This window comes from Belonocnema kinseyi, chromosome 4, assembly GCF_010883055.1.
Source record: "Belonocnema kinseyi isolate 2016_QV_RU_SX_M_011 chromosome 4, B_treatae_v1, whole genome shotgun sequence".
Taxonomy (NCBI): Eukaryota; Metazoa; Arthropoda; class Insecta; order Hymenoptera; family Cynipidae; genus Belonocnema; species Belonocnema kinseyi.
This window is the reverse complement of record NC_046660.1, coordinates 114,196,470-114,206,250: the sequence shown is the minus strand read 5'-3', so window position 1 is coordinate 114,206,250 and position 9,781 is coordinate 114,196,470. Positions and strand designations below refer to the sequence as shown.

The 9,781-nt window shown below is 30.7% G+C and overlaps 1 protein-coding gene across 1 annotated transcript in view; it reads left to right on the top strand.

Moving 5' to 3' along the window:
* Positions 1-9,781, top strand: part of LOC117171295 (putative phosphatidate phosphatase) — a 144,111-nt gene that overhangs the window by 104,612 nt on the left and 29,718 nt on the right. The gene's annotated exons all lie outside the window — the stretch shown is intronic.

Below are 9,781 nucleotides of genomic sequence, written 5' to 3'. Positions count from 1 at the left end.
TAGGCACACTCTTGAAACTTTGGCCGTCACTTCATTACCATGTACTTAATTAAGTGTACACCATTGTACTTCTCAACATGGTGCTCATCCAACCGTGTTTGGTATTAGATATATTTAATTGGGGTTTTAACTCCTTCTTTGACAGTGTCTCTGCCCAAATACGGAAATATGTGCGTCTGTAGATTATTCTCTCGGTGAACAGAGTATAGGAATGCTGCCATTGCAACTTCAGCTTTCCGCGATGCGTTCTGGATGCTGGAGGTGAATGCATAAAGAGATTCTTCTGTGGATATGCCTTTCTGAGAGGCAAACTGATTGCTATGGAGATGTCTTTCCGGTTTCCTCTTACATGTGACGGTACACCATTTTTTCGATTGTTTTCTTCATGAACGAAATTAAACTGATCGGTCTAAAGGACTTTGCTTCATAGTGGGTCTCCGACTTGCCTTGGGAGTGAAGATTGCATTGATCTACCTTCATGCCGATGAGGTGCATCTCATTACTAAAAATACCCGAAAAATGCCGCACAATGCATCTACTAAGGACTACATGCCTTCATGAATCAACGGAGGCAATATAACGTCACCCCCTGCGGTTTTGAATGATTTAACTACCCATCTATTTTTAGGGGCGATCGTCTTTTCCTCCACGGCTACCTGCGTAACCTTCCCCTTCTACTACGAAACGACACTACCCCTCACTGGATTCGAAGTAGCTTTAAGCCCTCGATGCTATGTCCCCCATAAAGGTAATGCCTTTGTCTTTCAAATTACCCATTTCCTCACTATTTCCACACCTATACCTCTATTAAAAATTCTAATAGGCCGACGACATCCCTCATATTTTGACGAGTTTGAGAATATAATTGTTAATGTAGGTAGATTCTCCACAATTTCAATTAAAATATTAAATTTTCATAAGCTCCCCATTAAATTAATGAAGTTATTCAAAATAAATTTTCTATTGTTTTTTTCGTTGGTAAAGCTGTTGAAAATTTAAGAAAAAAACCGCATTTTTCGAAAATTATTAAAAGAGAATATTATTTAAAATAATGATGGCTTGATAATTGCTGGGGGATTTTATTGACCCTCAAAACTTAGTTTTGTAGAAATTGTTGATGTACATTGTTGGTTTTAGAGTCAGCTGAATTGAAAACAGTTGAGTTGTTTCAAACGTTTTGTTACATAATGGCGATCCTTATCAGTGAGTTTCATTAATCTGTAAAAAGTACATAGTTTCTTGCAGGTATGCACTTTTTAAATTGAAAGTACTATTCTTAAAAAAGAAATCTTTTAACGAAGAACTAATGAAAAAATAAATAAAATGTAGTAGGAAAATTTTGTAAAAAAATTTATAAACAAGCTTCTTGCGTTATGAGAAATAGTGTTAATTAATGAATTTTTCTGGCATGATGAGGACTTATATCGGTGAATGTGAAATTTTTTTCTCTTGAAAGTGGGACTGCAGTAAAAATACAAAATTAAAAAAAAACTTTGTAGCTAAATAATTATTCAAATATTCTTAGAAACTTTTCTTTTCCTTATATCGCCGAAAAGTTGATTGCAAATTTTTTTTACAGTAGTAAGAATACAGATTGTTTATAATTTCAATTTTTGTAATTGAAATGTATTGAGTTTTCTGTTTTAAATAATTTCTTTGAAAGAAAGCATTTCCAAAATCACACTGTACTGAAGAATAAATTTATAAAAAAGAACATTTAAGTTATATGACTATGTAATTCTGCTTTTAAATTTAAACATTGTATCTAAAGAATTCGTCAAAATTGAAAATGAATTTTCTTTTATCATACAAATTATTTTTGTAAGCGTAAAAAAAATTGTTCACCTTTCAAAATAAACTTCTTGTCGATAAGATAAAGAACATTTTTTAAAGAATACTTAAATAATTATTCTACTTCAAAGTTGTTTATAATTTAATATTTTTACTACAGGGCAATTTTCAAGGGACTGCAATGTTTTCTGACAACTTTAAAAAAAAAGTTTACTACTAAGTTGTAATTTTTTTTCATCGATGTTGTATTTCCTAAAAAGACATTGTTTTGATAATACTGAATGTTTTATCAATAGTTATTAATAAAATAAAATTTAAATTTTAAGTTAATGGAATGTATATAATTTAAAAACTGAGATATTAACCAAAGAATAACACTTCCAATTGTAAAACTGCGTACCTACAATACATTATATACTTTTCATAGATAGATTGATTAAAACTCACTGATGAGGGTCACCATTGTGGGCGGAAACGTGTGAAACAACTTAATTGGTATCAATTCACCTCACTTTAAAGCGAACAACGTACATCAACAATTTCTACAAAATAATAACTTCTTCAAACACTTACGTTTGTAAACTTAAATTAATTATTATCTCACTACAATTTGAAAGTGGATCAAGAGTGAAAAATTTTAGAAAAAACTGAAACATAGGAGAATAATTGTAAGAGAATATTATTATAAATAATAATAATAATAATAACTTGTTAAAATACTTTCTTTTGTTAACATGAATCAATTATTAATCCACCATAACTTAAAAGGGGAAAATTGTATAATTTTTCGTCGATAAAATGTTCATATATCATATTTATACATTATTAGATTGGAAATAATCTAATTTAATATATTGAAATGATTTTCTTGGACATATTCATTTGTTTGAATTAGGTATAGATATAAGTTGGAAGACAAAGGGATTATCTTCACAGGGGCGTAGCATCGAGGGCCCTAGCAACTTCAAATCCAGTGAGGGGTAGTGTCGCTGTACACTGGAAGGGGAAGGGTACGCAGGTAGCCGTCGAGGAAATGACGACTGCCCATTTTTAGACAGAGTGATAATACGACTACGCGGAAAAATGTGCATTGAATCAAGTAGACTGAATTACTTAGCTGATTTACAAGGTTGGTAACGTACAATACTCTGCGTGTGATACGTGATTTTCCACGCATATATTACTACGTATATTACCTCTTTAGTTTTCTACAAGTTTTGTTGTATATTACGTTCGAATGAAAAATTTCAGTGCGCATGCGTCAATACCGAAAAATACTTAAAATAATCTATTTTTTATGTAGGTCGTGGTTGCCGTTTCCACTTTTCAACTTTTCCTTACAGCAAACAGTAAATAAATATATCGAGGGGTTCTGAAGGAACAATGTGGGACCAATTGTGCTACAAACTCATAAAAGTTGAGAAAGGAAAAAATGCTGCTTTGCAGCGGCGGGCTAGATCTCTCAGCGCAGGGTGGCAGCATGTTTGAGGGCGCTTTTTTTAACAAAAAAAAAAGGTTGACAGCAGATTATTTACATTTTAAGACTCCCCCCTGTAGTCTTAATCGTAGAATTAAAATGATTTAAAATCATAGAAGTCGATTGGGTCCAATTGCTCAAAATATAGTTAATTCTGATTCCTTTAATTATTTTCAATAAAGCAATTAAAATGATTGAAAAATGACAAGAATTGATTCAATTTAATTCGAGGAAAACTATTAAATTTCATTAATTTATTAAGTTTTAATCGTATACTTAAAATTATTTAAAACTATAGGAATCGACTGGATTCAATTGCGCAAAATACAATTAATTTAGATTCTTCAAGTGTTATTAATAACGCAATTACAATGATCGAAAAGTGATAAAAATTGATTCAATATGATTAATGAAAAATATGTTCAATTTCATTCATAATACAAAATTATTTAAAGCTATAGAAACAGATAGGTATAAATCACGTAAAATGTAATTGATTCTCATTCCGCCAATTAATTTCTATAATGTGAGTAAAGTTATTGAAAAGTAATAGAATTTTATTGGGCTTATTTATAAAAAATTTATTGAATTTCATTAATTTTTATTCATTATTAAAATATAATTAAAGTTTATGCAAAATTATTCATATGGAGATGATTGAGATACGAACGATTATTGAACTAACCAATATTTATTGAAAATATTTTAAATCAAGAGAACTTCCTTTATTTTTAATAAATTTTAATAAGCCATTATTAGCAGGGTGTGTATATTCTTATGTTATAAAACGAAATTATTATTCTACTGTTATAAAACGAAATTATTATTCTACTGTTTTGAAAATTCAATGATAAGTCTTAAACTTTTTGTTCATTCACAAAACGTTGACAAATCTGGAAGAATATTTAAATGCAAGTTTAGCTGGTAAAGGATATATTTCGTTAATTTGAACATTCCAAACTTCAGCTCTTAACGAGTAATTTTGTCAAATCCTGTCAAAATTTTCGCAAAACTTCACCTTTATAAAATACATCTGTAATATTATATGTATACTTACGCATGTTAGGGGTTATATTGCTATCAATTAATAACAATATGTCAAGAAATGACAGAAACATGTACAATCCGTTCTGGCAAATACTGTATGCTTTATCAATTAATAATCAGCTGATCCAGCAGTATACGAAACTGAGAAAAAAAGTACTGTCGGTCATATATCACTGCTACCAATAGAAAATCTACACGCGTACACGCGCGCGTTTTTGAATGCCAGATGAGAAGATTTTTGGTTTTGCCTAATCAATTTTTCGGTATCTTTGTTTATACAAATATATTCGTGCACAAAGCTGTTCTAGGGGCGTCCAAGTGTCCTCAGGGGCGCCACACTAACAGGGTCGAGGACGAGCGCCCACATTGTGGGTCAACGACAGTCCGCCGCTGGTGCATTGTGCATCATTTGTGATAGTGCAATTCACAATACTGCAGAATCTAGAATTCTGGATAATTTTTCAGAGTAAATCTCGTAGAAAATAACAATATTTAAAAATTCTTTAAATTTTAATAAATGTTAAAGCAAACTGCTTTAGCGCGACCCTACATAATCACATATATAATATTATGCAATATGAACTATAATAATTATTATCGAAAGAATCAAACGACACTTTGCGAAATTTTTGTGTACTTTCTTCCGCTTAAAAAACTAATGCTTCCATGGAATTCCATTATGATGTTTGGTATTTCTTCCCAGTTCAGGCATAATTATTATTTTCAATTACTATAACGCATTTTACAGAATTCTTAATAATTATATTATATTTCAAAAATGAGTTTATGTAATCGTCAATACTGACGATACTAGTTTTGCAAGTCAGTTATTTTGTAAACGTAACTTAAAGAAGTTTTCTACTGTTTTCGACGTTTTTCTACTGCTTTCGACGTATATTACGCCGAAAACGTATTATATATAGAAAATATTCGAGTTACGCGTAACTGACCAATCCTGATGATTTGACTTGAAAAAAGCTTGTCTTTTCTTTATACAAGGGACCAATTTTCTAGAATTAAGAAAACAATAGAATCAGAACAAATGAAGATTTTTGTAAGGAGAAAATCTTTTTTTGCCATTAACCCTCCAACGTCTAGCGTGACGAATGAGTCACGGTAGGCATGTCTCACCAGGATTTTTTTCCTAGCCTTGCAGATCGCTGCAGGCGCCCTATCTCAATTTTCCCCGATCATTTGCGACCTGTACCATCAGTTTACCGCCAGCTTTCGTCAGTGAAACGTATCAAGTTATTTATTTCGATTTTTCGAAAACGTCATTTGCAACGAGATGGAAAAGGCTTTTGATTTGAAATTTGGTCCAAAGTAATATGGTGACTTGAACGCCTAGCGTGACGTATTCGTCACAACTCCCCACTCCTTTGGAACGAATGTTAAATTTTTTTCGGCATTTTTCCGGACTTCTACTAGACTAGTGGGGTACGATACATGACGAAATTTTAGGTTTTTCGCAAGAAAAAAAATTCTCGGCGTTGGTGGGTTAAGGTTATTCAAGCATTTTTGCACTTCATTTTTCTTTATTGCTTATTTCTTTTGGATATTTTATAATCTTTTTTAATATATAAAGTAAAAAAAGTGGCGAGGCATTTTGTAAATATGTAAAATTAAATTTGAAATTCCTTCTTATTAAAAAAATGTTTATTAAGTTTCTCGGAAATTTTCAATTTACCTTATAACTACTCATAAATCATCAGAAAGATGTGTTTTTCAAAGAAATATTGATTTTAATAACTTTTAGTTTAAATATGGTAGAGGCTCACCGTACGACTTAGTATGACGTTGCCTCAAAATATTTGGCCGAGATTTTGTAACCATGCTACAAGTGCTTCGATAGCGAAGTAGTTGGAGCACGCGTTAGAATACACTATTGTAGGTAGGTAGCGAATATATAAGTAGGTGCGATTATGTAAGTAACCGTGAGGATTTAATAATTATAAAATATAAAGATGATATAACAATGATTTCAAAAATCACTTGCTTTTTCCTTTGAGAAATCGTGTTTTAAATTTTCATAAACTCTCGCTCTGACACTGAGCGAAGAACGTCTTGTTTATAATTCGTCTATAAATTCAGATTTTTTAATCAGATCTGCCTTTTTAATTAATTCATTCATTCATTCGTTCATTATTAAAACTATGTTTTCTGATTCCATGCTTCCAATGTGAGAAAAAACGATGTATCTATTCCACTCATATCATAATTTTGGCAGATGATGTATACCCAGAAAAAAGTTCTTATTAAATTATAAAAAAACATTTTTTTGACTAGGTTCTTTTGATTCAACATAAAAATATTTTTATATTAAAAGAAAATTTATTTGATTTTAATAAATGACGTCACGTAATTTCTTCAATTTGAAGAAATTATTTGTTCAAATGATTTGTTTGATTTCAAACAAAATTCTTTTGATTCAAAAAAGTTACTAGCAAAAATGAAAGAAATAATTTCTTTAGAGTCAGTAATTTGAAATAAGCAAATTATTTCTTTAAATCAAAGAAAGATTTTCTTAATCCACATTACCAATGCGCCATGATATTGCGCAGATCAAATCCCTCTGACTATTTTACGTTAACGCGTCTTTCGGAACACGTGTTGTCTAATTTTTGCGAAGACGCGGAAGTGACGGTTCTTGGCAATAATTTAAATCGTTAAAATGTGTGTTAAAGAAGTGGGCAACATCCTTGCATCGCAGGGATTTGCAGAAAGCATAGCAGCTTTCTACCGTGTAAATAGATATTTTTATACGGCACGACCTAACCTCGTTTTTATGTAAATTTTTGTTCTTCTATGCACAATTTCGTCACAATTTATCTTTTCACCTTAAATTTTCGTGAGGAATTGTAAATTCGGAAAGAATAAAATTCATTTACAGACAAAAATATTGAAATAAACTTTTTTCCTCAATTATTATTTATTTATTCAAGTATTATTGGATTCAAATAAAATCTATATTCATTTAAAACTAACATGTTCTCTTTTTTCAACCAAAAAATTATTTCATTTAAAGAAATCTAAAGGTCAAATAAAAAATTATATTTCTTTGATTTAAAGAAATTTTTCATTTGAAGCAATCAAATATTTGTTCAATTCAAAGAAATATTCGGTTTGAAGGAACGAAATATTTCTTTGAATCTAATAAAAAGAGTTAACAAATAAATTTCTTTAAATCAAACAAATATTTTCTTAACCGTATATCAATACTAGAATTTCTTTGATTTAAATAAAGTTTCTTTGATTCAACAAAACTTTTTTCTTGGTATACATAGATTGATTACATAATATTTAATACTGGGACATGTCTCGTTAACTATAGAGGTTTGACGAGTTTGCTATTTAGCATTTATAAATTTTCATCTTTATAAAAATTAACATTAAAATTAAACTATGTAACATTGCAAAAATATATGAAATCGAATTCTTCTTCATTATTTATAGGCCTCGGAGCCACAAAACCCAAAACTGTTATTTATTAGTATACTGCTTTTTAAGAATTCCATAATGATAATGTACCCATAATGAATAGGAGTCTGTACACAAAATGCTATTCAAATAGTTTTAAACTATTTTATTTCTCTTCTTGCACTAAGCGTGTTATTATGACTTCATGAAAGATCAAATTCCCTTCTTTACTAGCGAATCTCATAACGTTTAAATACACTTTGCGCTTCGGAATGAGCTTCACGGAAATTTAATCGCCGATAAGATACATTAGAGAATTCTGGGTTATTCATCGAGCGTTCCAATTGTTCTTTAAGTTTAAAACAAAGGCGTATGATGCATCGTTATTGTTTTCTAAAGAAAATAGTTTCCCTTTTAGTTTGATATGCCGTCAGTTATACTTTAATGAGAAATTAAAATAAAAACACTCGGAACGTTCAAATTTCATAAGTGCATATCAAAGCCTTATAGTTATTGTGCTTTAAATGTGGAAGCGTTGACCTAAATGTTGATTTACAATTTCATTAGTATTGAGTTTTGAAATATTTTATTTGCACTGATAATTGAAAGAATTCTTGGACTCCATTTTCTTTGCATTTTTGGGGTTTCGTAGACAGAGATCGAAACCCTTATATTTTCACTTGGTTGTCCGTCCGTCCATCGTATTTGCACTTATATTTCTGGGACTTAGTGTTTTATTATCAATCTATTAAAACCCTTAAGTTTTTACAGTAGCAGTTTGAAATCAAAATATTAAATTTAAATATGTTAGATGATGGCGGATGTCTAATTTATACGGGCCCCTCTTAACATTTGGAAACCAGTTTCTTATATCTTACTTCTCTCGTTTTCAACCCGAGCAAATTTGTGCACGCTTAAGAAACCCACTTATTTAATTTGTTATCTAAAAATATATCGGGTGAAATAGAGCAAACATAATCCGCTTATTGACACCCCTTCTTTCTGCACCGAGAATTGAACAATCTCTAGATATATAAATCTGCGCTTAATATCAAAGTCGAGGATAAAAGTAGCATAAAATGTGGTCCTTTTAGAAGCCGGCGCCTTAGGTACTCGAATCATTCTCCCTACCAGGACAGTTCTATACATAGAGACATTTGAAGAATTGGCGATAAAACCGACAGAGAATTCATTCATTCATTTATTCATTCACTCGCCTCTGTTCTTCCTCCTCTTCTGTCCTCCCTCTTTCGCCTAACTCAAGAAAAAGAGAAAAGAAATTATAGGGAGAAGAGGGAGATGATCAGGACAGAGAAAAAATCGGGTTAGCAGCGGACCACATTTTTTTTATTCGCTTCATTTATTTAGTGGAAAAAAAGTTTCGAGAAGCAGAACCAGTCGACCTGTATCTGATATTTGAATGCGTTTTTTTATACGAGGCTTTACTTTGTGTGACCATACCGGCCACATGTTTTGACGAAGCTACGCCGTTTCCAAAATGAATTAGCATAAATTTCAAACCAACGACATATTCCACTTCTTTAATATCTTCCCACTTTTGCCTTTATGGATACAGTTGGCTATACAAAATTCTGCAAAAATAACTGCAGTACTTGTTTAAAATTTTCTCAATTGCTTTCCATGTTTCTTGATTTCCTCTCGAGAATTCAGTAGGTACCTAACTCGAATTTTTTTAAAAATATTTACAGATCTCTTAGACTCCTTGTATACTATCTGATTAAAAAAAGAGTAACAATTGTTGTTAAAAACGTACTTTAACTCTACCCACCTCATTTGAAATTTTGCATTGATATTTTTTATACCATAGTAATTGAATTCTTGTAGATATTATACACCATAAATTTTACATTTTTATTACTCAATATTAAGTTAAATTCATTTCAGCTAAACTTAACTTTCTAAGTTTTAGAGTTTCAAATTTTTTCCCATAATGTGAATTGTTTATTAGTATAATTTAATTTATAATAAAATTTTTAGAAGAAGTCAGGAGCCGTTAAAAAAATACGCAGCGCTTTTTCCTGACATTTC